Source organism: Pelodiscus sinensis, chromosome 19 (genome assembly GCF_052426305.1).
Source record: "Pelodiscus sinensis isolate ZL-2025 chromosome 19, ASM5242630v1, whole genome shotgun sequence".
NCBI lineage: Eukaryota > Metazoa > Chordata > Testudines > Trionychidae > Pelodiscus > Pelodiscus sinensis.
In genome coordinates, this window is record NC_143070.1 from 7145369 (window position 1) to 7170327 (window position 24959).

At 62.1% G+C, this 24959-nt stretch overlaps 12 non-coding genes across 12 annotated transcripts; all 12 read left to right on the top strand.

The window, feature by feature from the left end:
• Positions 1–257: 257 nt before the first annotated feature.
• Positions 258–448, top strand: LOC149522093 (U2 spliceosomal RNA). The gene has a single exon (XR_016347444.1). It is a non-coding gene; the product is annotated as a U2 spliceosomal RNA (small nuclear RNA).
• A 1930-nt stretch (positions 449–2378) lies between these two features.
• LOC149522094 (U2 spliceosomal RNA) lies at positions 2379–2569 on the top strand. The gene has a single exon (XR_016347445.1). It is a non-coding gene; the product is annotated as a U2 spliceosomal RNA (small nuclear RNA).
• Positions 2570–4499: 1930 nt separating this feature from the next.
• Positions 4500–4690, top strand: LOC149522095 (U2 spliceosomal RNA). Its single transcript, XR_016347446.1, has one exon. It is a non-coding gene; the product is annotated as a U2 spliceosomal RNA (small nuclear RNA).
• A 1930-nt stretch (positions 4691–6620) lies between these two features.
• On the top strand, positions 6621–6811 carry LOC149522096 (U2 spliceosomal RNA). Its single transcript, XR_016347447.1, has one exon. It is a non-coding gene; the product is annotated as a U2 spliceosomal RNA (small nuclear RNA).
• A 1930-nt stretch (positions 6812–8741) lies between these two features.
• Positions 8742–8932, top strand: LOC149522097 (U2 spliceosomal RNA). Its single transcript, XR_016347448.1, has one exon. It is a non-coding gene; the product is annotated as a U2 spliceosomal RNA (small nuclear RNA).
• A 1929-nt stretch (positions 8933–10861) lies between these two features.
• On the top strand, positions 10862–11052 carry LOC149522098 (U2 spliceosomal RNA). The gene has a single exon (XR_016347449.1). It is a non-coding gene; the product is annotated as a U2 spliceosomal RNA (small nuclear RNA).
• Positions 11053–12981: 1929 nt separating this feature from the next.
• On the top strand, positions 12982–13172 carry LOC149522099 (U2 spliceosomal RNA). Its single transcript, XR_016347450.1, has one exon. It is a non-coding gene; the product is annotated as a U2 spliceosomal RNA (small nuclear RNA).
• A 1929-nt stretch (positions 13173–15101) lies between these two features.
• LOC142825889 (U2 spliceosomal RNA) lies at positions 15102–15292 on the top strand. Its single transcript, XR_012900216.1, has one exon. It is a non-coding gene; the product is annotated as a U2 spliceosomal RNA (small nuclear RNA).
• A 1930-nt stretch (positions 15293–17222) lies between these two features.
• On the top strand, positions 17223–17413 carry LOC149522100 (U2 spliceosomal RNA). The gene has a single exon (XR_016347451.1). It is a non-coding gene; the product is annotated as a U2 spliceosomal RNA (small nuclear RNA).
• A 1943-nt stretch (positions 17414–19356) lies between these two features.
• Positions 19357–19547, top strand: LOC149522101 (U2 spliceosomal RNA). Its single transcript, XR_016347452.1, has one exon. It is a non-coding gene; the product is annotated as a U2 spliceosomal RNA (small nuclear RNA).
• A 1927-nt stretch (positions 19548–21474) lies between these two features.
• On the top strand, positions 21475–21665 carry LOC149522102 (U2 spliceosomal RNA). The gene has a single exon (XR_016347453.1). It is a non-coding gene; the product is annotated as a U2 spliceosomal RNA (small nuclear RNA).
• A 1836-nt stretch (positions 21666–23501) lies between these two features.
• On the top strand, positions 23502–23692 carry LOC149522103 (U2 spliceosomal RNA). Its single transcript, XR_016347454.1, has one exon. It is a non-coding gene; the product is annotated as a U2 spliceosomal RNA (small nuclear RNA).
• Positions 23693–24959: the final 1267 nt, after the last annotated feature.

Below are 24959 nucleotides of genomic sequence, written 5' to 3' on the forward strand. Positions count from 1 at the left end.
CGCCGCGGGGAGCGGCCTCAGCAAGGTCTGGCGCCGGTCGCCGAGGGCGGGTTCCCAGGGGCGGTGGCCGAGCGTGGCCGGCGCACGCCCTCCGCCCCTGGGGCGCGGGAGCGTCGGCTGCAGGGCCCTGGCCGCCGAGCGGTGGCTCCGGAAGCCTGGCGACCGTCGCGGACGGGCGGCGCGCGACCGCCGGGCGCTCCCGGTAAGGCGGAGACGTGAGGGCGAGGGGGTACCTCGGACGGGGGGCGACGCAAGCCATCGCTTCTCGGCCTTTTGGCTAAGATCAAGTGTAGTATCTGTTCTTATCAGTTTAATATCTGATATGATCTCTATCTGAGATCTTTATATTAAATGGATTTTTGGAACAGGGGGTCGGAACAGGAGCTTGCTCCGTCCACTCCACGCATCGACCTGGTATTGCAGTACTTCCAGGAGCGGTGCACCTCCCCTCGGGGAGCTACCTGTGCGGTGCCAAAAATAGACCTGAGTGCCCTTTGGGGAAAGAGAAAGGAATTATTTAAAAAAAAAAAATGGCGTGTGTGTCTCAATAAAAAGTCCCCCAGAAAAATCTCTGCTGTGTGTGTGTGTGCCTGTGCGCCGGGGGCGGGGCTGCGCTGTGCGTCTCCGGGGGGAGGTCTTGGCAAACCACCACCACAACAACAAGAAAGAGAAAGCAAAAAAACTCGCACACGCCCCCCCCCCCCCCCCCCCCAAACAACCCCGCCCGCCGCAAGGTTTGTTTGCAAAGGCAGCCAGAGGAGGCAAGCCGCCGCTTTTTTTCTTTTCTTGTCTTTTATAACTAAATAAGCGTCCCCATACGAATCAGTGCAAGGAATGGGAGTGCCTGACTGACTGAAGAGAGAAGAGAAGAGAAGAGAAGAGAAGAGAAGAGAAGAGAAGAGAAGAGAAGAGAAGAGAAGAGGTTTTCTTCAAAGGCAGGCAGCGGAGGCAAGCCGCCGCTTTTTTTCTTTTCTTGTCTTTTATAACTAAATAAGGGTCCCCATACGAATCAGTGCAAGGAATGGGAGTGCATGACTGACTGACGGACTGACTGACTGAAGGAGTGAGTGAGTGAGTGAGGGAGAGAAGAGGTTTTTTCAAAGGCAGCAGAGGCAAGCCGCCGCTTTTTTTTTTTTTTTTTTTTTTTTTTTTAAATCAATCAAGGGGGAGTGAGTGAGTGAGTGAGTGAGTGCTTGGAAAAGCAGAGGCGGAGGCAGAAAGACTGCGGCCAAGCAGTCTGCGGGGCGTCGGCCTTGCCAGCGAGCTGTGGAGGAGCCCCGTTCACACCCCATTCACACCTGCCGCTCCTGCCGGCAGGGACGGGGCGGGGCGGGGCGTCGGACCCGCGAGCGGGGCTGTCAGGGAGCAGTTGACGAGCCCCGTTCAACACGGGACTATCCGCTTCTGCAGGCAGCTGAGCGGCCGGGTAAGCGAGGAGGAGGCGGCGGGGGGGCGGAGCCCGCATGCAGATGGCCGGCGGAGGCTGCCGGGAGGGAAGGAAGGAGGGAGGGAGGCGAGCGGGGCGCCGCCCGGAGGGCCCCCGGCGCCCGCCCCCAGCCGGGGCTCCCTGCTCCGAGGGAGGGGAGGCCGAAGGAGGCGCGCGGGGCGGGCGAGCCGGTGCGGTCCCCGTGAGCGAGGAGAGGGCGGCGGGCGGTGAGCGAGCGGGCGGGACTTAGAAAAATTTTATCCCCCGGCGCTGGGGGACGTCTTGGGAGGGGGAGAGTACGTCTGTGGGCGTCCTGAGGTAAGGGGGGCTGCGTGCGTGAGGGTGGGAGGGGGAGGGAGCCCCAGCCCCAGCCCCAGCCCCAGCCGAGAGTGTAGTATACAGGATGTCCCCACTCGCCGCTCTTCTGGGCTGCTAAATCTGCCGCTCGGCTGGAGGCCAGCCCAGTCGCTCTTTGCTCTGCTCTGCTCTGCTTTGCTGTTCCCGGACTGCCGTCCTCAGTCGGCCTGCATGGCATGGCATGGCAAGCAGAAGGAAGGAGTGTCTGCCCAGCCGAGGCCATGCCAAAGCCGCCGCCGCTAACACAGGCCGGCCGGCCGACCTGCTCGGCTGTCACCATGATGACGCCGGGCGCCAGGAGGAGCCATGCAGATGAACGCCGGCCAGCCAACCCGGCCCGCCGCGGGGAGCGGCCTCAGCAAGGTCTGGCGCCGGTCGCCGAGGGCGGGTTCCCAGGGGCGGTGGCCGAGCGTGGCCGGCGCACGCCCTCCGCCCCTGGGGCGCGGGAGCGTCGGCTGCAGGGCCCTGGCCGCCGAGCGGTGGCTCCGGAAGCCTGGCGACCGTCGCGGACGGGCGGCGCGCGACCGCCGGGCGCTCCCGGTAAGGCGGAGACGTGAGGGCGAGGGGGTACCTCGGACGGGGGGCGACGCAAGCCATCGCTTCTCGGCCTTTTGGCTAAGATCAAGTGTAGTATCTGTTCTTATCAGTTTAATATCTGATATGATCTCTATCTGAGATCTTTATATTAAATGGATTTTTGGAACAGGGGGTCGGAACAGGAGCTTGCTCCGTCCACTCCACGCATCGACCTGGTATTGCAGTACTTCCAGGAGCGGTGCACCTCCCCTCGGGGAGCTACCTGTGCGGTGCCAAAAATAGACCTGAGTGCCCTTTGGGGAAAGAGAAAGGAATTATTTAAAAAAAAAAAATGGCGTGTGTGTCTCAATAAAAAGTCCCCCAGAAAAATCTCTGCTGTGTGTGTGTGTGCCTGTGCGCCGGGGGCGGGGCTGCGCTGTGCGTCTCCGGGGGGAGGTCTTGGCAAACCACCACCACAACAACAAGAAAGAGAAAGCAAAAAAACTCGCACACGCCCCCCCCCCCCCCCCCCCCAAACAACCCCGCCCGCCGCAAGGTTTGTTTGCAAAGGCAGCCAGAGGAGGCAAGCCGCCGCTTTTTTTCTTTTCTTGTCTTTTATAACTAAATAAGCGTCCCCATACGAATCAGTGCAAGGAATGGGAGTGCCTGACTGACTGAAGAGAGAAGAGAAGAGAAGAGAAGAGAAGAGAAGAGAAGAGAAGAGAAGAGAAGAGAAGAGAAGAGGTTTTCTTCAAAGGCAGGCAGCGGAGGCAAGCCGCCGCTTTTTTTCTTTTCTTGTCTTTTATAACTAAATAAGGGTCCCCATACGAATCAGTGCAAGGAATGGGAGTGCATGACTGACTGACGGACTGACTGACTGAAGGAGTGAGTGAGTGAGTGAGGGAGAGAAGAGGTTTTTTCAAAGGCAGCAGAGGCAAGCCGCCGCTTTTTTTTTTTTTTTTTTTTTTTTTTTTAAATCAATCAAGGGGGAGTGAGTGAGTGAGTGAGTGAGTGCTTGGAAAAGCAGAGGCGGAGGCAGAAAGACTGCGGCCAAGCAGTCTGCGGGGCGTCGGCCTTGCCAGCGAGCTGTGGAGGAGCCCCGTTCACACCCCATTCACACCTGCCGCTCCTGCCGGCAGGGACGGGGCGGGGCGGGGCGTCGGACCCGCGAGCGGGGCTGTCAGGGAGCAGTTGACGAGCCCCGTTCAACACGGGACTATCCGCTTCTGCAGGCAGCTGAGCGGCCGGGTAAGCGAGGAGGAGGCGGCGGGGGGGCGGAGCCCGCATGCAGATGGCCGGCGGAGGCTGCCGGGAGGGAAGGAAGGAGGGAGGGAGGCGAGCGGGGCGCCGCCCGGAGGGCCCCCGGCGCCCGCCCCCAGCCGGGGCTCCCTGCTCCGAGGGAGGGGAGGCCGAAGGAGGCGCGCGGGGCGGGCGAGCCGGTGCGGTCCCCGTGAGCGAGGAGAGGGCGGCGGGCGGTGAGCGAGCGGGCGGGACTTAGAAAAATTTTATCCCCCGGCGCTGGGGGACGTCTTGGGAGGGGGAGAGTACGTCTGTGGGCGTCCTGAGGTAAGGGGGGCTGCGTGCGTGAGGGTGGGAGGGGGAGGGAGCCCCAGCCCCAGCCCCAGCCCCAGCCGAGAGTGTAGTATACAGGATGTCCCCACTCGCCGCTCTTCTGGGCTGCTAAATCTGCCGCTCGGCTGGAGGCCAGCCCAGTCGCTCTTTGCTCTGCTCTGCTCTGCTTTGCTGTTCCCGGACTGCCGTCCTCAGTCGGCCTGCATGGCATGGCATGGCAAGCAGAAGGAAGGAGTGTCTGCCCAGCCGAGGCCATGCCAAAGCCGCCGCCGCTAACACAGGCCGGCCGGCCGACCTGCTCGGCTGTCACCATGATGACGCCGGGCGCCAGGAGGAGCCATGCAGATGAACGCCGGCCAGCCAACCCGGCCCGCCGCGGGGAGCGGCCTCAGCAAGGTCTGGCGCCGGTCGCCGAGGGCGGGTTCCCAGGGGCGGTGGCCGAGCGTGGCCGGCGCACGCCCTCCGCCCCTGGGGCGCGGGAGCGTCGGCTGCAGGGCCCTGGCCGCCGAGCGGTGGCTCCGGAAGCCTGGCGACCGTCGCGGACGGGCGGCGCGCGACCGCCGGGCGCTCCCGGTAAGGCGGAGACGTGAGGGCGAGGGGGTACCTCGGACGGGGGGCGACGCAAGCCATCGCTTCTCGGCCTTTTGGCTAAGATCAAGTGTAGTATCTGTTCTTATCAGTTTAATATCTGATATGATCTCTATCTGAGATCTTTATATTAAATGGATTTTTGGAACAGGGGGTCGGAACAGGAGCTTGCTCCGTCCACTCCACGCATCGACCTGGTATTGCAGTACTTCCAGGAGCGGTGCACCTCCCCTCGGGGAGCTACCTGTGCGGTGCCAAAAATAGACCTGAGTGCCCTTTGGGGAAAGAGAAAGGAATTATTTAAAAAAAAAAAATGGCGTGTGTGTCTCAATAAAAAGTCCCCCAGAAAAATCTCTGCTGTGTGTGTGTGTGCCTGTGCGCCGGGGGCGGGGCTGCGCTGTGCGTCTCCGGGGGGAGGTCTTGGCAAACCACCACCACAACAACAAGAAAGAGAAAGCAAAAAAACTCGCACACGCCCCCCCCCCCCCCCCCCCCAAACAACCCCGCCCGCCGCAAGGTTTGTTTGCAAAGGCAGCCAGAGGAGGCAAGCCGCCGCTTTTTTTCTTTTCTTGTCTTTTATAACTAAATAAGCGTCCCCATACGAATCAGTGCAAGGAATGGGAGTGCCTGACTGACTGAAGAGAGAAGAGAAGAGAAGAGAAGAGAAGAGAAGAGAAGAGAAGAGAAGAGAAGAGAAGAGAAGAGGTTTTCTTCAAAGGCAGGCAGCGGAGGCAAGCCGCCGCTTTTTTTCTTTTCTTGTCTTTTATAACTAAATAAGGGTCCCCATACGAATCAGTGCAAGGAATGGGAGTGCATGACTGACTGACGGACTGACTGACTGAAGGAGTGAGTGAGTGAGTGAGGGAGAGAAGAGGTTTTTTCAAAGGCAGCAGAGGCAAGCCGCCGCTTTTTTTTTTTTTTTTTTTTTTTTTTTTAAATCAATCAAGGGGGAGTGAGTGAGTGAGTGAGTGAGTGCTTGGAAAAGCAGAGGCGGAGGCAGAAAGACTGCGGCCAAGCAGTCTGCGGGGCGTCGGCCTTGCCAGCGAGCTGTGGAGGAGCCCCGTTCACACCCCATTCACACCTGCCGCTCCTGCCGGCAGGGACGGGGCGGGGCGGGGCGTCGGACCCGCGAGCGGGGCTGTCAGGGAGCAGTTGACGAGCCCCGTTCAACACGGGACTATCCGCTTCTGCAGGCAGCTGAGCGGCCGGGTAAGCGAGGAGGAGGCGGCGGGGGGGCGGAGCCCGCATGCAGATGGCCGGCGGAGGCTGCCGGGAGGGAAGGAAGGAGGGAGGGAGGCGAGCGGGGCGCCGCCCGGAGGGCCCCCGGCGCCCGCCCCCAGCCGGGGCTCCCTGCTCCGAGGGAGGGGAGGCCGAAGGAGGCGCGCGGGGCGGGCGAGCCGGTGCGGTCCCCGTGAGCGAGGAGAGGGCGGCGGGCGGTGAGCGAGCGGGCGGGACTTAGAAAAATTTTATCCCCCGGCGCTGGGGGACGTCTTGGGAGGGGGAGAGTACGTCTGTGGGCGTCCTGAGGTAAGGGGGGCTGCGTGCGTGAGGGTGGGAGGGGGAGGGAGCCCCAGCCCCAGCCCCAGCCCCAGCCGAGAGTGTAGTATACAGGATGTCCCCACTCGCCGCTCTTCTGGGCTGCTAAATCTGCCGCTCGGCTGGAGGCCAGCCCAGTCGCTCTTTGCTCTGCTCTGCTCTGCTTTGCTGTTCCCGGACTGCCGTCCTCAGTCGGCCTGCATGGCATGGCATGGCAAGCAGAAGGAAGGAGTGTCTGCCCAGCCGAGGCCATGCCAAAGCCGCCGCCGCTAACACAGGCCGGCCGGCCGACCTGCTCGGCTGTCACCATGATGACGCCGGGCGCCAGGAGGAGCCATGCAGATGAACGCCGGCCAGCCAACCCGGCCCGCCGCGGGGAGCGGCCTCAGCAAGGTCTGGCGCCGGTCGCCGAGGGCGGGTTCCCAGGGGCGGTGGCCGAGCGTGGCCGGCGCACGCCCTCCGCCCCTGGGGCGCGGGAGCGTCGGCTGCAGGGCCCTGGCCGCCGAGCGGTGGCTCCGGAAGCCTGGCGACCGTCGCGGACGGGCGGCGCGCGACCGCCGGGCGCTCCCGGTAAGGCGGAGACGTGAGGGCGAGGGGGTACCTCGGACGGGGGGCGACGCAAGCCATCGCTTCTCGGCCTTTTGGCTAAGATCAAGTGTAGTATCTGTTCTTATCAGTTTAATATCTGATATGATCTCTATCTGAGATCTTTATATTAAATGGATTTTTGGAACAGGGGGTCGGAACAGGAGCTTGCTCCGTCCACTCCACGCATCGACCTGGTATTGCAGTACTTCCAGGAGCGGTGCACCTCCCCTCGGGGAGCTACCTGTGCGGTGCCAAAAATAGACCTGAGTGCCCTTTGGGGAAAGAGAAAGGAATTATTTAAAAAAAAAAAATGGCGTGTGTGTCTCAATAAAAAGTCCCCCAGAAAAATCTCTGCTGTGTGTGTGTGTGCCTGTGCGCCGGGGGCGGGGCTGCGCTGTGCGTCTCCGGGGGGAGGTCTTGGCAAACCACCACCACAACAACAAGAAAGAGAAAGCAAAAAAACTCGCACACGCCCCCCCCCCCCCCCCCCCCAAACAACCCCGCCCGCCGCAAGGTTTGTTTGCAAAGGCAGCCAGAGGAGGCAAGCCGCCGCTTTTTTTCTTTTCTTGTCTTTTATAACTAAATAAGCGTCCCCATACGAATCAGTGCAAGGAATGGGAGTGCCTGACTGACTGAAGAGAGAAGAGAAGAGAAGAGAAGAGAAGAGAAGAGAAGAGAAGAGAAGAGAAGAGAAGAGAAGAGGTTTTCTTCAAAGGCAGGCAGCGGAGGCAAGCCGCCGCTTTTTTTCTTTTCTTGTCTTTTATAACTAAATAAGGGTCCCCATACGAATCAGTGCAAGGAATGGGAGTGCATGACTGACTGACGGACTGACTGACTGAAGGAGTGAGTGAGTGAGTGAGGGAGAGAAGAGGTTTTTTCAAAGGCAGCAGAGGCAAGCCGCCGCTTTTTTTTTTTTTTTTTTTTTTTTTTTTAAATCAATCAAGGGGGAGTGAGTGAGTGAGTGAGTGAGTGCTTGGAAAAGCAGAGGCGGAGGCAGAAAGACTGCGGCCAAGCAGTCTGCGGGGCGTCGGCCTTGCCAGCGAGCTGTGGAGGAGCCCCGTTCACACCCCATTCACACCTGCCGCTCCTGCCGGCAGGGACGGGGCGGGGCGGGGCGTCGGACCCGCGAGCGGGGCTGTCAGGGAGCAGTTGACGAGCCCCGTTCAACACGGGACTATCCGCTTCTGCAGGCAGCTGAGCGGCCGGGTAAGCGAGGAGGAGGCGGCGGGGGGGCGGAGCCCGCATGCAGATGGCCGGCGGAGGCTGCCGGGAGGGAAGGAAGGAGGGAGGGAGGCGAGCGGGGCGCCGCCCGGAGGGCCCCCGGCGCCCGCCCCCAGCCGGGGCTCCCTGCTCCGAGGGAGGGGAGGCCGAAGGAGGCGCGCGGGGCGGGCGAGCCGGTGCGGTCCCCGTGAGCGAGGAGAGGGCGGCGGGCGGTGAGCGAGCGGGCGGGACTTAGAAAAATTTTATCCCCCGGCGCTGGGGGACGTCTTGGGAGGGGGAGAGTACGTCTGTGGGCGTCCTGAGGTAAGGGGGGCTGCGTGCGTGAGGGTGGGAGGGGGAGGGAGCCCCAGCCCCAGCCCCAGCCCCAGCCGAGAGTGTAGTATACAGGATGTCCCCACTCGCCGCTCTTCTGGGCTGCTAAATCTGCCGCTCGGCTGGAGGCCAGCCCAGTCGCTCTTTGCTCTGCTCTGCTCTGCTTTGCTGTTCCCGGACTGCCGTCCTCAGTCGGCCTGCATGGCATGGCATGGCAAGCAGAAGGAAGGAGTGTCTGCCCAGCCGAGGCCATGCCAAAGCCGCCGCCGCTAACACAGGCCGGCCGGCCGACCTGCTCGGCTGTCACCATGATGACGCCGGGCGCCAGGAGGAGCCATGCAGATGAACGCCGGCCAGCCAACCCGGCCCGCCGCGGGGAGCGGCCTCAGCAAGGTCTGGCGCCGGTCGCCGAGGGCGGGTTCCCAGGGGCGGTGGCCGAGCGTGGCCGGCGCACGCCCTCCGCCCCTGGGGCGCGGGAGCGTCGGCTGCAGGGCCCTGGCCGCCGAGCGGTGGCTCCGGAAGCCTGGCGACCGTCGCGGACGGGCGGCGCGCGACCGCCGGGCGCTCCCGGTAAGGCGGAGACGTGAGGGCGAGGGGGTACCTCGGACGGGGGGCGACGCAAGCCATCGCTTCTCGGCCTTTTGGCTAAGATCAAGTGTAGTATCTGTTCTTATCAGTTTAATATCTGATATGATCTCTATCTGAGATCTTTATATTAAATGGATTTTTGGAACAGGGGGTCGGAACAGGAGCTTGCTCCGTCCACTCCACGCATCGACCTGGTATTGCAGTACTTCCAGGAGCGGTGCACCTCCCCTCGGGGAGCTACCTGTGCGGTGCCAAAAATAGACCTGAGTGCCCTTTGGGGAAAGAGAAAGGAATTATTTAAAAAAAAAAAATGGCGTGTGTGTCTCAATAAAAAGTCCCCCAGAAAAATCTCTGCTGTGTGTGTGTGTGCCTGTGCGCCGGGGGCGGGGCTGCGCTGTGCGTCTCCGGGGGGAGGTCTTGGCAAACCACCACCACAACAACAAGAAAGAGAAAGCAAAAAAACTCGCACACGCCCCCCCCCCCCCCCCCCCCCAAACAACCCCGCCCGCCGCAAGGTTTGTTTGCAAAGGCAGCCAGAGGAGGCAAGCCGCCGCTTTTTTTCTTTTCTTGTCTTTTATAACTAAATAAGCGTCCCCATACGAATCAGTGCAAGGAATGGGAGTGCCTGACTGACTGAAGAGAGAAGAGAAGAGAAGAGAAGAGAAGAGAAGAGAAGAGAAGAGAAGAGAAGAGAAGAGAAGAGGTTTTCTTCAAAGGCAGGCAGCGGAGGCAAGCCGCCGCTTTTTTTCTTTTCTTGTCTTTTATAACTAAATAAGGGTCCCCATACGAATCAGTGCAAGGAATGGGAGTGCATGACTGACTGACGGACTGACTGACTGAAGGAGTGAGTGAGTGAGTGAGGGAGAGAAGAGGTTTTTTCAAAGGCAGCAGAGGCAAGCCGCCGCTTTTTTTTTTTTTTTTTTTTTTTTTTAAATCAATCAAGGGGGAGTGAGTGAGTGAGTGAGTGAGTGCTTGGAAAAGCAGAGGCGGAGGCAGAAAGACTGCGGCCAAGCAGTCTGCGGGGCGTCGGCCTTGCCAGCGAGCTGTGGAGGAGCCCCGTTCACACCCCATTCACACCTGCCGCTCCTGCCGGCAGGGACGGGGCGGGGCGGGGCGTCGGACCCGCGAGCGGGGCTGTCAGGGAGCAGTTGACGAGCCCCGTTCAACACGGGACTATCCGCTTCTGCAGGCAGCTGAGCGGCCGGGTAAGCGAGGAGGAGGCGGCGGGGGGGCGGAGCCCGCATGCAGATGGCCGGCGGAGGCTGCCGGGAGGGAAGGAAGGAGGGAGGGAGGCGAGCGGGGCGCCGCCCGGAGGGCCCCCGGCGCCCGCCCCCAGCCGGGGCTCCCTGCTCCGAGGGAGGGGAGGCCGAAGGAGGCGCGCGGGGCGGGCGAGCCGGTGCGGTCCCCGTGAGCGAGGAGAGGGCGGCGGGCGGTGAGCGAGCGGGCGGGACTTAGAAAAATTTTATCCCCCGGCGCTGGGGGACGTCTTGGGAGGGGGAGAGTACGTCTGTGGGCGTCCTGAGGTAAGGGGGGCTGCGTGCGTGAGGGTGGGAGGGGGAGGGAGCCCCAGCCCCAGCCCCAGCCCCAGCCGAGAGTGTAGTATACAGGATGTCCCCACTCGCCGCTCTTCTGGGCTGCTAAATCTGCCGCTCGGCTGGAGGCCAGCCCAGTCGCTCTTTGCTCTGCTCTGCTCTGCTTTGCTGTTCCCGGACTGCCGTCCTCAGTCGGCCTGCATGGCATGGCATGGCAAGCAGAAGGAAGGAGTGTCTGCCCAGCCGAGGCCATGCCAAAGCCGCCGCCGCTAACACAGGCCGGCCGGCCGACCTGCTCGGCTGTCACCATGATGACGCCGGGCGCCAGGAGGAGCCATGCAGATGAACGCCGGCCAGCCAACCCGGCCCGCCGCGGGGAGCGGCCTCAGCAAGGTCTGGCGCCGGTCGCCGAGGGCGGGTTCCCAGGGGCGGTGGCCGAGCGTGGCCGGCGCACGCCCTCCGCCCCTGGGGCGCGGGAGCGTCGGCTGCAGGGCCCTGGCCGCCGAGCGGTGGCTCCGGAAGCCTGGCGACCGTCGCGGACGGGCGGCGCGCGACCGCCGGGCGCTCCCGGTAAGGCGGAGACGTGAGGGCGAGGGGGTACCTCGGACGGGGGGCGACGCAAGCCATCGCTTCTCGGCCTTTTGGCTAAGATCAAGTGTAGTATCTGTTCTTATCAGTTTAATATCTGATATGATCTCTATCTGAGATCTTTATATTAAATGGATTTTTGGAACAGGGGGTCGGAACAGGAGCTTGCTCCGTCCACTCCACGCATCGACCTGGTATTGCAGTACTTCCAGGAGCGGTGCACCTCCCCTCGGGGAGCTACCTGTGCGGTGCCAAAAATAGACCTGAGTGCCCTTTGGGGAAAGAGAAAGGAATTATTTAAAAAAAAAAAATGGCGTGTGTGTCTCAATAAAAAGTCCCCCAGAAAAATCTCTGCTGTGTGTGTGTGTGCCTGTGCGCCGGGGGCGGGGCTGCGCTGTGCGTCTCCGGGGGGAGGTCTTGGCAAACCACCACCACAACAACAAGAAAGAGAAAGCAAAAAAACTCGCACACGCCCCCCCCCCCCCCCCCCCAAACAACCCCGCCCGCCGCAAGGTTTGTTTGCAAAGGCAGCCAGAGGAGGCAAGCCGCCGCTTTTTTTCTTTTCTTGTCTTTTATAACTAAATAAGCGTCCCCATACGAATCAGTGCAAGGAATGGGAGTGCCTGACTGACTGAAGAGAGAAGAGAAGAGAAGAGAAGAGAAGAGAAGAGAAGAGAAGAGAAGAGAAGAGAAGAGAAGAGGTTTTCTTCAAAGGCAGGCAGCGGAGGCAAGCCGCCGCTTTTTTTCTTTTCTTGTCTTTTATAACTAAATAAGGGTCCCCATACGAATCAGTGCAAGGAATGGGAGTGCATGACTGACTGACGGACTGACTGACTGAAGGAGTGAGTGAGTGAGTGAGGGAGAGAAGAGGTTTTTTCAAAGGCAGCAGAGGCAAGCCGCCGCTTTTTTTTTTTTTTTTTTTTTTTTTTTTAAATCAATCAAGGGGGAGTGAGTGAGTGAGTGAGTGAGTGCTTGGAAAAGCAGAGGCGGAGGCAGAAAGACTGCGGCCAAGCAGTCTGCGGGGCGTCGGCCTTGCCAGCGAGCTGTGGAGGAGCCCCGTTCACACCCCATTCACACCTGCCGCTCCTGCCGGCAGGGACGGGGCGGGGCGGGGCGTCGGACCCGCGAGCGGGGCTGTCAGGGAGCAGTTGACGAGCCCCGTTCAACACGGGACTATCCGCTTCTGCAGGCAGCTGAGCGGCCGGGTAAGCGAGGAGGAGGCGGCGGGGGGGCGGAGCCCGCATGCAGATGGCCGGCGGAGGCTGCCGGGAGGGAAGGAAGGAGGGAGGGAGGCGAGCGGGGCGCCGCCCGGAGGGCCCCCGGCGCCCGCCCCCAGCCGGGGCTCCCTGCTCCGAGGGAGGGGAGGCCGAAGGAGGCGCGCGGGGCGGGCGAGCCGGTGCGGTCCCCGTGAGCGAGGAGAGGGCGGCGGGCGGTGAGCGAGCGGGCGGGACTTAGAAAAATTTTATCCCCCGGCGCTGGGGGACGTCTTGGGAGGGGGAGAGTACGTCTGTGGGCGTCCTGAGGTAAGGGGGGCTGCGTGCGTGAGGGTGGGAGGGGGAGGGAGCCCCAGCCCCAGCCCCAGCCCCAGCCGAGAGTGTAGTATACAGGATGTCCCCACTCGCCGCTCTTCTGGGCTGCTAAATCTGCCGCTCGGCTGGAGGCCAGCCCAGTCGCTCTTTGCTCTGCTCTGCTCTGCTTTGCTGTTCCCGGACTGCCGTCCTCAGTCGGCCTGCATGGCATGGCATGGCAAGCAGAAGGAAGGAGTGTCTGCCCAGCCGAGGCCATGCCAAAGCCGCCGCCGCTAACACAGGCCGGCCGGCCGACCTGCTCGGCTGTCACCATGATGACGCCGGGCGCCAGGAGGAGCCATGCAGATGAACGCCGGCCAGCCAACCCGGCCCGCCGCGGGGAGCGGCCTCAGCAAGGTCTGGCGCCGGTCGCCGAGGGCGGGTTCCCAGGGGCGGTGGCCGAGCGTGGCCGGCGCACGCCCTCCGCCCCTGGGGCGCGGGAGCGTCGGCTGCAGGGCCCTGGCCGCCGAGCGGTGGCTCCGGAAGCCTGGCGACCGTCGCGGACGGGCGGCGCGCGACCGCCGGGCGCTCCCGGTAAGGCGGAGACGTGAGGGCGAGGGGGTACCTCGGACGGGGGGCGACGCAAGCCATCGCTTCTCGGCCTTTTGGCTAAGATCAAGTGTAGTATCTGTTCTTATCAGTTTAATATCTGATATGATCTCTATCTGAGATCTTTATATTAAATGGATTTTTGGAACAGGGGGTCGGAACAGGAGCTTGCTCCGTCCACTCCACGCATCGACCTGGTATTGCAGTACTTCCAGGAGCGGTGCACCTCCCCTCGGGGAGCTACCTGTGCGGTGCCAAAAATAGACCTGAGTGCCCTTTGGGGAAAGAGAAAGGAATTATTTAAAAAAAAAAATGGCGTGTGTGTCTCAATAAAAAGTCCCCCAGAAAAATCTCTGCTGTGTGTGTGTGTGCCTGTGCGCCGGGGGCGGGGCTGCGCTGTGCGTCTCCGGGGGGAGGTCTTGGCAAACCACCACCACAACAACAAGAAAGAGAAAGCAAAAAAACTCGCACACGCCCCCCCCCCCCCCCCCCCCAAACAACCCCGCCCGCCGCAAGGTTTGTTTGCAAAGGCAGCCAGAGGAGGCAAGCCGCCGCTTTTTTTCTTTTCTTGTCTTTTATAACTAAATAAGCGTCCCCATACGAATCAGTGCAAGGAATGGGAGTGCCTGACTGACTGAAGAGAGAAGAGAAGAGAAGAGAAGAGAAGAGAAGAGAAGAGAAGAGAAGAGAAGAGAAGAGAAGAGGTTTTCTTCAAAGGCAGGCAGCGGAGGCAAGCCGCCGCTTTTTTTCTTTTCTTGTCTTTTATAACTAAATAAGGGTCCCCATACGAATCAGTGCAAGGAATGGGAGTGCATGACTGACTGACGGACTGACTGACTGAAGGAGTGAGTGAGTGAGTGAGGGAGAGAAGAGGTTTTTTCAAAGGCAGCAGAGGCAAGCCGCCGCTTTTTTTTTTTTTTTTTTTTTTTTTTTTAAATCAATCAAGGGGGAGTGAGTGAGTGAGTGAGTGAGTGCTTGGAAAAGCAGAGGCGGAGGCAGAAAGACTGCGGCCAAGCAGTCTGCGGGGCGTCGGCCTTGCCAGCGAGCTGTGGAGGAGCCCCGTTCACACCCCATTCACACCTGCCGCTCCTGCCGGCAGGGACGGGGCGGGGCGGGGCGTCGGACCCGCGAGCGGGGCTGTCAGGGAGCAGTTGACGAGCCCCGTTCAACACGGGACTATCCGCTTCTGCAGGCAGCTGAGCGGCCGGGTAAGCGAGGAGGAGGCGGCGGGGGGGCGGAGCCCGCATGCAGATGGCCGGCGGAGGCTGCCGGGAGGGAAGGAAGGAGGGAGGGAGGCGAGCGGGGCGCCGCCCGGAGGGCCCCCGGCGCCCGCCCCCAGCCGGGGCTCCCTGCTCCGAGGGAGGGGAGGCCGAAGGAGGCGCGCGGGGCGGGCGAGCCGGTGCGGTCCCCGTGAGCGAGGAGAGGGCGGCGGGCGGTGAGCGAGCGGGCGGGACTTAGAAAAATTTTATCCCCCGGCGCTGGGGGACGTCTTGGGAGGGGGAGAGTACGTCTGTGGGCGTCCTGAGGTAAGGGGGGCTGCGTGCGTGAGGGTGGGAGGGGGAGGGAGCCCCAGCCCCAGCCCCAGCCCCAGCCGAGAGTGTAGTATACAGGATGTCCCCACTCGCCGCTCTTCTGGGCTGCTAAATCTGCCGCTCGGCTGGAGGCCAGCCCAGTCGCTCTTTGCTCTGCTCTGCTCTGCTTTGCTGTTCCCGGACTGCCGTCCTCAGTCGGCCTGCATGGCATGGCATGGCAAGCAGAAGGAAGGAGTGTCTGCCCAGCCGAGGCCATGCCAAAGCCGCCGCCGCTAACACAGGCCGGCCGGCCGACCTGCTCGGCTGTCACCATGATGACGCCGGGCGCCAGGAGGAGCCATGCAGATGAACGCCGGCCAGCCAACCCGGCCCGCCGCGGGGAGCGGCCTCAGCAAGGTCTGGCGCCGGTCGCCGAGGGCGGGTTCCCAGGGGCGGTGGCCGAGCGTGGCCGGCGCACGCCCTCCGCCCCTGGGGCGCGGGAGCGTCGGCTGCAGGGCCCTGGCCGCCGAGCGGTGGCTCCGGAAGCCTGGCGACCGTCGCGGACGGGCGGCGCGCGACCGCCGGGCGCTCCCGGTAAGGCGGAGACGTGAGGGCGAGGGGGTACCTCGGACGGGGGGCGACGCAAGCCATCGCTTCTCGGCCTTTTGGCTAAGATCAAGTGTAGTATCTGTTCTTATCAGTTTAATATCTGATATGATCTCTATCTGAGATCTTTATATTAAATGGATTTTTGGAACAGGGGGTCGGAACAGGAGCTTGCTCCGTCCACTCCACGCATCGACCTGGTATTGCAGTACTTCCAGGAGCGGTGCACCTCCCCTCGGGGAGCTACCTGTGCGGTGCCAAAAATAGACCTGAGTGCCCTTTGGGGAAAGAGAAAGGAATTATTTAAAAAAAAAAAATGGCGTGTGTGTCTCAATAAAAAGTCCCCCAGAAAAATCTCTGCTGTGTGTGTGTGTGCCTGTGCGCCGGGGGCGGGGCTGCGCTGTGCGTCTCCGGGGGGAGGTCTTGGCAAACCACCACCACAACAACAAGAAAGAGAAAGCAAAAAAACTCGCACACGCCCCCCCCCCCCCCCCCCCAAACAACCCCGCCCGCCGCAAGGTTTGTTTGCAAAGGCAGCCAGAGGAGGCAAGCCGCCGCTTTTTTTCTTTTCTTGTCTTTTATAACTAAATAAGCGTCCCCATACGAATCAGTGCAAGGAATGGGAGTGCCTGACTGACTGAAGAGAGAAGAGAAGAGAAGAGAAGAGAAGAGAAGAGAAGAGAAGAGAAGAGAAGAGAAGAGGTTTTCTTCAAAGGCAGGCAGCGGAGGCAAGCCGCCGCTTTTTTTCTTTTCTTGTCTTTTATAACTAAATAAGGGTCCCCATACGAATCAGTGCAAGGAATGGGAGTGCATGACTGACTGACGGACTGACTGACTGAAGGAGTGAGTGAGTGAGTGAGGGAGAGAAGAGGTTTTTTCAAAGGCAGCAGAGGCAAGCCGCCGCTTTTTTTTTTTTTTTTTTTTTTTTTTTTAAATCAATCAAGGGGGAGTGAGTGAGTGAGTGAGTGAGTGCTTGGAAAAGCAGAGGCGGAGGCAGAAAGACTGCGGCCAAGCAGTCTGCGGGGCGTCGGCCTTGCCAGCGAGCTGTGGAGGAGCCCCGTTCACACCCCATTCACACCTGCCGCTCCTGCCGGCAGGGACGGGGCGGGGCGGGGCGTCGGACCCGCGAGCGGGGCTGTCAGGGAGCAGTTGACGAGCCCCGTTCAACACGGGACTATCCGCTTCTGCAGGCAGCTGAGCGGCCGGGTAAGCGAGGAGGAGGCGGCGGGGGGGCGGAGCCCGCATGCAGATGGCCGGCGGAGGCTGCCGGGAGGGAAGGAAGGAGGGAGGGAGGCGAGCGGGGCGCCGCCCGGAGGGCCCCCGGCGCCCGCCCCCAGCCGGGGCTCCCTGCTCCGAGGGAGGGGAGGCCGAAGGAGGCGCGCGGGGCGGGCGAGCCGGTGCGGTCCCCGTGAGCGAGGAGAGGGCGGCGGGCGGTGAGCGAGCGGGCGGGACTTAGAAAAATTTTATCCCCCGGCGCTGGGGGACGTCTTGGGAGGGGGAGAGTACGTCTGTGGGCGTCCTGAGGTAAGGGGGGCTGCGTGCGTGAGGGTGGGAGGGGGAGGGAGCCCCAGCCCCAGCCCCAGCCCCAGCCCCAGCCGAGAGTGTAGTATACAGGATGTCCCCACTCGCCGCTCTTCTGGGCTGCTAAATCTGCCGCTCGGCTGGAGGCCAGCCCAGTCGCTCTTTGCTCTGCTCTGCTCTGCTTTGCTGTTCCCGGACTGCCGTCCTCAGTCGGCCTGCATGGCATGGCATGGCAAGCAGAAGGAAGGAGTGTCTGCCCAGCCGAGGCCATGCCAAAGCCGCCGCCGCTAACACAGGCCGGCCGGCCGACCTGCTCGGCTGTCACCATGATGACGCCGGGCGCCAGGAGGAGCCATGCAGATGAACGCCGGCCAGCCAACCCGGCCCGCCGCGGGGAGCGGCCTCAGCAAGGTCTGGCGCCGGTCGCCGAGGGCGGGTTCCCAGGGGCGGTGGCCGAGCGTGGCCGGCGCACGCCCTCCGCCCCTGGGGCGCGGGAGCGTCGGCTGCAGGGCCCTGGCCGCCGAGCGGTGGCTCCGGAAGCCTGGCGACCGTCGCGGACGGGCGGCGCGCGACCGCCGGGCGCTCCCGGTAAGGCGGAGACGTGAGGGCGAGGGGGTACCTCGGACGGGGGGCGACGCAAGCCATCGCTTCTCGGCCTTTTGGCTAAGATCAAGTGTAGTATCTGTTCTTATCAGTTTAATATCTGATATGATCTCTATCTGAGATCTTTATATTAAATGGATTTTTGGAACAGGGGGTCGGAACAGGAGCTTGCTCCGTCCACTCCACGCATCGACCTGGTATTGCAGTACTTCCAGGAGCGGTGCACCTCCCCTCGGGGAGCTACCTGTGCGGTGCCAAAAATAGACCTGAGTGCCCTTTGGGGAAAGAGAAAGGAATTATTTAAAAAAAAAAATGGCGTGTGTGTCTCAATAAAAAGTCCCCCAGAAAAATCTCTGCTGTGTGTGTGTGTGCCTGTGCGCCGGGGGCGGGGCTGCGCTGTGCGTCTCCGGGGGGAGGTCTTGGCAAACCACCACCACAACAACAAGAAAGAGAAAGCAAAAAAACTCGCACACACGCCCCCCCCCCCCCCCCCCCAAACAACCCCGCCCGCCGCAAGGTTTGTTTGCAAAGGCAGCCAGAGGAGGCAAGCCGCCGCTTTTTTTCTTTTCTTGTCTTTTATAACTAAATAAGCGTCCCCATACGAATCAGTGCAAGGAATGGGAGTGCCTGACTGACTGAAGAGAGAAGAGAAGAGAAGAGAAGAGAAGAGAAGAGAAGAGAAGAGAAGAGAAGAGAAGAGGTTTTCTTCAAAGGCAGGCAGCGGAGGCAAGCCGCCGCTTTTTTTCTTTTCTTGTCTTTTATAACTAAATAAGGGTCCCCATACGAATCAGTGCAAGGAATGGGAGTGCATGACTGACTGACGGACTGACTGACTGAAGGAGTGAGTGAGTGAGTGAGGGAGAGAAGAGGTTTTTTTCAAAGGCAGCAGAGGCAAGCCGCCGCTTTTTTTTTTTTTTTTTTTTTTTTTTTTAAATCAATCAAGGGGGAGTGAGTGAGTGAGTGAGTGAGTGCTTGGAAAAGCAGAGGCGGAGGCAGAAAGACTGCGGCCAAGCAGTCTGCGGGGCGTCGGCCTTGCCAGCGAGCTGTGGAGGAGCCCCGTTCACACCCCATTCACACCTGCCGCTCCTGCCGGCAGGGACGGGGCGGGGCGGGGCGTCGGACCCGCGAGCGGGGCTGTCAGGGAGCAGTTGACGAGCCCCGTTCAACACGGGACTATCCGCTTCTGCAGGCAGCTGAGCGGCCGGGTAAGCGAGGAGGAGGCGGCGGGGGGCGGAGCCCGCATGCAGATGGCCGGCGGAGGCTGCCGGGAGGGAAGGAAGGAGGGAGGGAGGCGAGCGGGGCGCCGCCCGGAGGGCCCCCGGCGCCCGCCCCCAGCCGGGGCTCCCTGCTCCGAGGGAGGGGAGGCCGAAGGAGGCGCGCGGGGCGGGCGAGCCGGTGCGGTCCCCGTGAGCGAGGAGAGGGCGGCGGGCGGTGAGCGAGCGGGCGGGACTTAGAAAAATTTTATCCCCCGGCGCTGGGGGACGTCTTGGGAGGGGGAGAGTACGTCTGTGGGCGTCCTGAGGTAAGGGGGGCTGCGTGCGTGAGGGTGGGAGGGGGAGGGAGCCCCAGCCCCAGCCCCAGCCCCAGCCCCAGCCCCAGCCCCAGCCGAGAGTGTAGTATACAGGATGTCCCCACTCGCCGCTCTTCTGGGCTGCTAAATCTGCCGCTCGGCTGGAGGCCAGCCCAGTCGCTCTTTGCTCTGCTCTGCTCTGCTTTGCTGTTCCCGGACTGCCGTCCTCAGTCGGCCTGCATGGCATGGCATGGCAAGCAGAAGGAAGGAGTGTCTGCCCAGCCGAGGCCATGCCAAAGCCGCCGCCGCTAACACAGGCCGGCCGGCCGACCTGCTCGGCTGTCACCATGATGACGCCGGGCGCCAGGAGGAGCCATGCAGATGAACGCCGGCCAGCCAACCCGGCCCGCCGCGGGGAGCGGCCTCAGCAAGGTCTGGCGCCGGTCGCCGAGGGCGGGTTCCCAGGGGCGGTGGCCGAGCGTGGCCGGCGCACGCCCTCCGCCCCTGGGGCGCGGGAGCGTCGGCTGCAGGGCCCTGGCCGCCGAGCGGTGGCTCCGGAAGCCTGGCGACCGTCGCGGACGGGCGGCGCGCGACCGCCGGGCGCTCCCGGTAAGGCGGAGACGTGAGGGCGAGGGGGTACCTCGGACGGGGGGCGACGCAAGCCATCGCTTCTCGGCCTTTTGGCTAAGATCAAGTGTAGTATCTGTTCTTATCAGTTTAATATCTGATATGATCTCTATCTGAGATCTTTATATTAAATGGATTTTTGGAACAGGGGGTCGGAACAGGAGCTTGCTCCGTCCACTCCACGCATCGACCTGGTATTGCAGTACTTCCAGGAGCGGTGCACCTCCCCTCGGGGAGCTACCTGTGCGGTGCCAAAAATAGACCTGAGTGCCCTTTGGGGAAAGAGAAAGGAATTATTTAAAAAAAAAAAATGGCGTGTGTGTCTCAATAAAAAGTCCCCCAGAAAAATCTCTGCTGTGTGTGTGTGTGCCTGTGCGCCGGGGGCGGGGCTGCGCTGTGCGTCTCCGGGGGGAGGTCTTGGCAAACCACCACCACAACAACAAGAAAGAGAAAGCAAAAAAACTCGCACACGCCCCCCCCCCCCCCCCCAAACAACCCCGCCCGCCGCAAGGTTTGTTTGCAAAGGCAGCCAGAGGAGGCAAGCCGCCGCTTTTTTTCTTTTCTTGTCTTTTATAACTAAATAAGGGTCCCCATACGAATCAGTGCAAGGAATGGGAGTGCATGACTGACTGAAGAGAGAAGAGAAGAGAAGAGAAGAGAAGAGAAGAGAAGAGAAGAGAAGAGAAGAGAAGAGAAGAGGTTTTCTTCAAAGGCAGGCAGCGGAGGCAAGCCGCCGCTTTTTTTCTTTTCTTGTCTTTTATAACTAAATAAGGGTCCCCATACGAATCAGTGCAAGGAATGGGAGTGCATGACTGACTGACGGACTGACTGACTGAAGGAGTGAGTGAGTGAGTGAGGGAGAGAAGAGGTTTTTTCAAAGGCAGCAGAGGCAAGCCGCCGCTTTTTTTTTTTTTTTTTTTTTTTTTTTTAAATCAATCAAGGGGGAGTGAGTGAGTGAGTGAGTGAGTGCTTGGAAAAGCAGAGGCGGAGGCAGAAAGACTGCGGCCAAGCAGTCTGCGGGGCGTCGGCCTTGCCAGCGAGCTGTGGAGGAGCCCCGTTCACACCCCATTCACACCTGCCGCTCCTGCCGGCAGGGACGGGGCGGGGCGGGGCGTCGGACCCGCGAGCGGGGCTGTCAGGGAGCAGTTGACGAGCCCCGTTCAACACGGGACTATCCGCTTCTGCAGGCAGCTGAGCGGCCGGGTAAGCGAGGAGGAGGCGGCGGGGGGGCGGAGCCCGCATGCAGATGGCCGGCGGAGGCTGCCGGGAGGGAAGGAAGGAGGGAGGGAGGCGAGCGGGGCGCCGCCCGGAGGGCCCCCGGCGCCCGCCCCCAGCCGGGGCTCCCTGCTCCGAGGGAGGGGAGGCCGAAGGAGGCGCGCGGGGCGGGCGAGCCGGTGCGGTCCCCGTGAGCGAGGAGAGGGCGGCGGGCGGTGAGCGAGCGGGCGGGACTTAGAAAAATTTTATCCCCCGGCGCTGGGGGACGTCTTGGGAGGGGGAGAGTACGTCTGTGGGCGTCCTGAGGTAAGGGGGGCTGCGTGCGTGAGGGTGGGAGGGGGAGGGAGCCCCAGCCCCAGCCCCAGCCCCAGCCGAGAGTGTAGTATACAGGATGTCCCCACTCGCCGCTCTTCTGGGCTGCTAAATCTGCCGCTCGGCTGGAGGCCAGCCCAGTCGCTCTTTGCTCTGCTCTGCTCTGCTTTGCTGTTCCCGGACTGCCGTCCTCAGTCGGCCTGCATGGCATGGCATGGCAAGCAGAAGGAAGGAGTGTCTGCCCAGCCGAGGCCATGCCAAAGCCGCCGCCGCTAACACAGGCCGGCCGGCCGACCTGCTCGGCTGTCACCATGATGACGCCGGGCGCCAGGAGGAGCCATGCAGATGAACGCCGGCCAGCCAACCCGGCCCGCCGCGGGGAGCGGCCTCAGCAAGGTCTGGCGCCGGTCGCCGAGGGCGGGTTCCCAGGGGCGGTGGCCGAGCGTGGCCGGCGCACGCCCTCCGCCCCTGGGGCGCGGGAGCGTCGGCTGCAGGGCCCTGGCCGCCGAGCGGTGGCTCCGGAAGCCTGGCGACCGTCGCGGACGGGCGGCGCGCGACCGCCGGGCGCTCCCGGTAAGGCGGAGACGTGAGGGCGAGGGGGTACCTCGGACGGGGGGCGACGCAAGCCATCGCTTCTCGGCCTTTTGGCTAAGATCAAGTGTAGTATCTGTTCTTATCAGTTTAATATCTGATATGATCTCTATCTGAGATCTTTATATTAAATGGATTTTTGGAACAGGGGGTCGGAACAGGAGCTTGCTCCGTCCACTCCACGCATCGACCTGGTATTGCAGTACTTCCAGGAGCGGTGCACCTCCCCTCGGGGAGCTACCTGTGCGGTGCCAAAAATAGACCTGAGTGCCCTTTGGGGAAAGAGAAAGGAATTATTTAAAAAAAAAAAATGGCGTGTGTGTCTCAATAAAAAGTCCCCCAGAAAAATCTCTGCTGTGTGTGTGTGTGCCTGTGCGCCGGGGGCGGGGCTGCGCTGTGCGTCTCCGGGGGGAGGTCTTGGCAAACCACCACCACAACAACAAGAAAGAGAAAGCAAAAAAACTCGCACACGCCCCCCCCCCCCCCCCAAACAACCCCGCCCGCCGCAAGGTTTGTTTGCAAAGGCAGCCAGAAGAGAAGAGAAGAGAAGGGAGAAGAGAGAGAGAAAGAGAGAAGAGAAGAGAAGAGAAGAGAAGAGAAGAGAAGAGGTTTTCTTCAAAGGCAGGCAGCGGAGGCAAGCCGCCGCTTTTTTTCTTTTCTTGTCTTTTATAACTAAATAAGGGTCCCCATACGAATCAGTGCAAGGAATGGGAGTGCATGACTGACTGACGGACTGACTGACTGAAGGAGTGAGTGAGTGAGTGAGGGAGAGAAGAGGTTTTTTCAAAGGCAGCAGAGGCAAGCCGCCGCTTTTTTTTTTTTTTTTTTTTTTTTTTTTAAATCAATCAAGGGGGAGTGAGTGAGTGAGTGAGTGAGTGCTTGGAAAAGCAGAGGCGGAGGCAGAAAGACTGCGGCCAAGCAGTCTGCGGGGCGTCGGCCTTGCCAGCGAGCTGTGGAGGAGCCCCGTTCACACCCCATTCACACCTGCCGCTCCTGCCGGCAGGGACGGGGCGGGGCGGGGCGTCGGACCCGCGAGCGGGGCTGTCAGGGAGCAGTTGACGAGCCCCGTTCAACACGGGACTATCCGCTTCTGCAGGCAGCTGAGCGGCCGGGTAAGCGAGGAGGAGGCGGCGGGGGGGCGGAGCCCGCATGCAGATGGCCGGCGGAGGCTGCCGGGAGGGAAGGAAGGAGGGAGGGAGGCGAGCGGGGCGCCGCCCGGAGGGCCCCCGGCGCCCGCCCCCAGCCGGGGCTCCCTGCTCCGAGGGAGGGGAGGCCGAAGGAGGCGCGCGGGGCGGGCGAGCCGGTGCGGTCCCCGTGAGCGAGGAGAGGGCGGCGGGCGGTGAGCGAGCGGGCGGGACTTAGAAAAATTTTATCCCCCGGCGCTGGGGGACGTCTTGGGAGGGGGAGAGTACGTCTGTGGGCGTCCTGAGGTAAGGGGGGCTGCGTGCGTGAGGGTGGGAGGGGGAGGGAGCCCCAGCCCCAGCCCCAGCCCCAGCCGAGAGTGTAGTATACAGGATGTCCCCACTCGCCGCTCTTCTGGGCTGCTAAATCTGCCGCTCGGCTGGAGGCCAGCCCAGTCGCTCTTTGCTCTGCTCTGCTCTGCTTTGCTGTTCCCGGACTGCCGTCCTCAGTCGGCCTGCATGGCATGGCATGGCAAGCAGAAGGAAGGAGTGTCTGCCCAGCCGAGGCCATGCCAAAGCCGCCGCCGCTAACACAGGCCGGCCGGCCGACCTGCTCGGCTGTCACCATGATGACGCCGGGCGCCAGGAGGAGCCATGCAGATGAACGCCGGCCAGCCAACCCGGCCCGCCGCGGGGAGCGGCCTCAGCAAGGTCTGGCGCCGGTCGCCGAGGGCGGGTTCCCAGGGGCGGTGGCCGAGCGTGGCCGGCGCACGCCCTCCGCCCCTGGGGCGCGGGAGCGTCGGCTGCAGGGCCCTGGCCGCCGAGCGGTGGCTCCGGAAGCCTGGCGACCGTCGCGGACGGGCGGCGCGCGACCGCCGGGCGCTCCCGGTAAGGCGGAGACGTGAGGGCGAGGGGGTACCTCGGACGGGGGGCGACGCAAGCCATCGCTTCTCGGCCTTTTGGCTAAGATCAAGTGTAGTATCTGTTCTTATCAGTTTAATATCTGATATGATCTCTATCTGAGATCTTTATATTAAATGGATTTTTGGAACAGGGGGTCGGAACAGGAGCTTGCTCCGTCCACTCCACGCATCGACCTGGTATTGCAGTACTTCCAGGAGCGGTGCACCTCCCCTCGGGGAGCTACCTGTGCGGTGCCAAAAATAGACCTGAGTGCCCTTTGGGGAAAGAGAAAGGAATTATTTAAAAAAAAAAAATGGCGTGTGTGTCTCAATAAAAAGTCCCCCAGAAAAATCTCTGCTGTGTGTGTGTGTGCCTGTGCGCCGGGGGCGGGGCTGCGCTGTGCGTCTCCGGGGGGAGGTCTTGGCAAACCACCACCACAACAACAAGAAAGAGAAAGCAAAAAAACTCGCACACGCGCCCCCCCCCCCCCCCCCCCCAAACAACCCCGCCCGCCGCAAGGTTTGTTTGCAAAGGCAGCCAGAGGAGGCAAGCCGCCGCTTTTTTTCTTTTCTTGTCTTTTATAACTAAATAAGCGTCCCCATACGAATCAGTGCAAGGAATGGGAGTGCCTGACTGACTGAAGAGAGAAGAGAAGAGAAGAGAAGAGAAGAGAAGAGAAGAGAAGAGAAGAGGTTTTCTTCAAAGGCAGGCAGCGGAGGCAAGCCGCCGCTTTTTTTCTTTTCTTGTCTTTTATAACTAAATAAGGGTCCCCATACGAATCAGTGCAAGGAATGGGAGTGCATGACTGACTGACGGACTGACTGACTGAAGGAGTGAGTGAGTGAGTGAGGGAGAGAAGAGGTTTTTTCAAAGGCAGCAGAGGCAAGCCGCCGCTTTTTTTTTTTTTTTTTTTTTTTTTTTTAAATCAATCAAGGGGGAGTGAGTGAGTGAGTGAGTGAGTGCTTGGAAAAGCAGAGGCGGAGGCAGAAAGACTGCGGCCAAGCAGTCTGCGGGGCGTCGGCCTTGCCAGCGAGCTGTGGAGGAGCCCCGTTCACACCCCATTCACACCTGCCGCTCCTGCCGGCAGGGACGGGGCGGGGCGGGGCGTCGGACCCGCGAGCGGGGCTGTCAGGGAGCAGTTGACGAGCCCCGTTCAACACGGGACTATCCGCTTCTGCAGGCAGCTGAGCGGCCGGGTAAGCGAGGAGGAGGCGGCGGGGGGGCGGAGCCCGCATGCAGATGGCCGGCGGAGGCTGCCGGGAGGGAAGGAAGGAGGGAGGGAGGCGAGCGGGGCGCCGCCCGGAGGGCCCCCGGCGCCCGCCCCCAGCCGGGGCTCCCTGCTCCGAGGGAGGGGAGGCCGAAGGAGGCGCGCGGGGCGGGCGAGCCGGTGCGGTCCCCGTGAGCGAGGAGAGGGCGGCGGGCGGTGAGCGAGCGGGCGGGACTTAGAAAAATTTTATCCCCCGGCGCTGGGGGACGTCTTGGGAGGGGGAGAGTACGT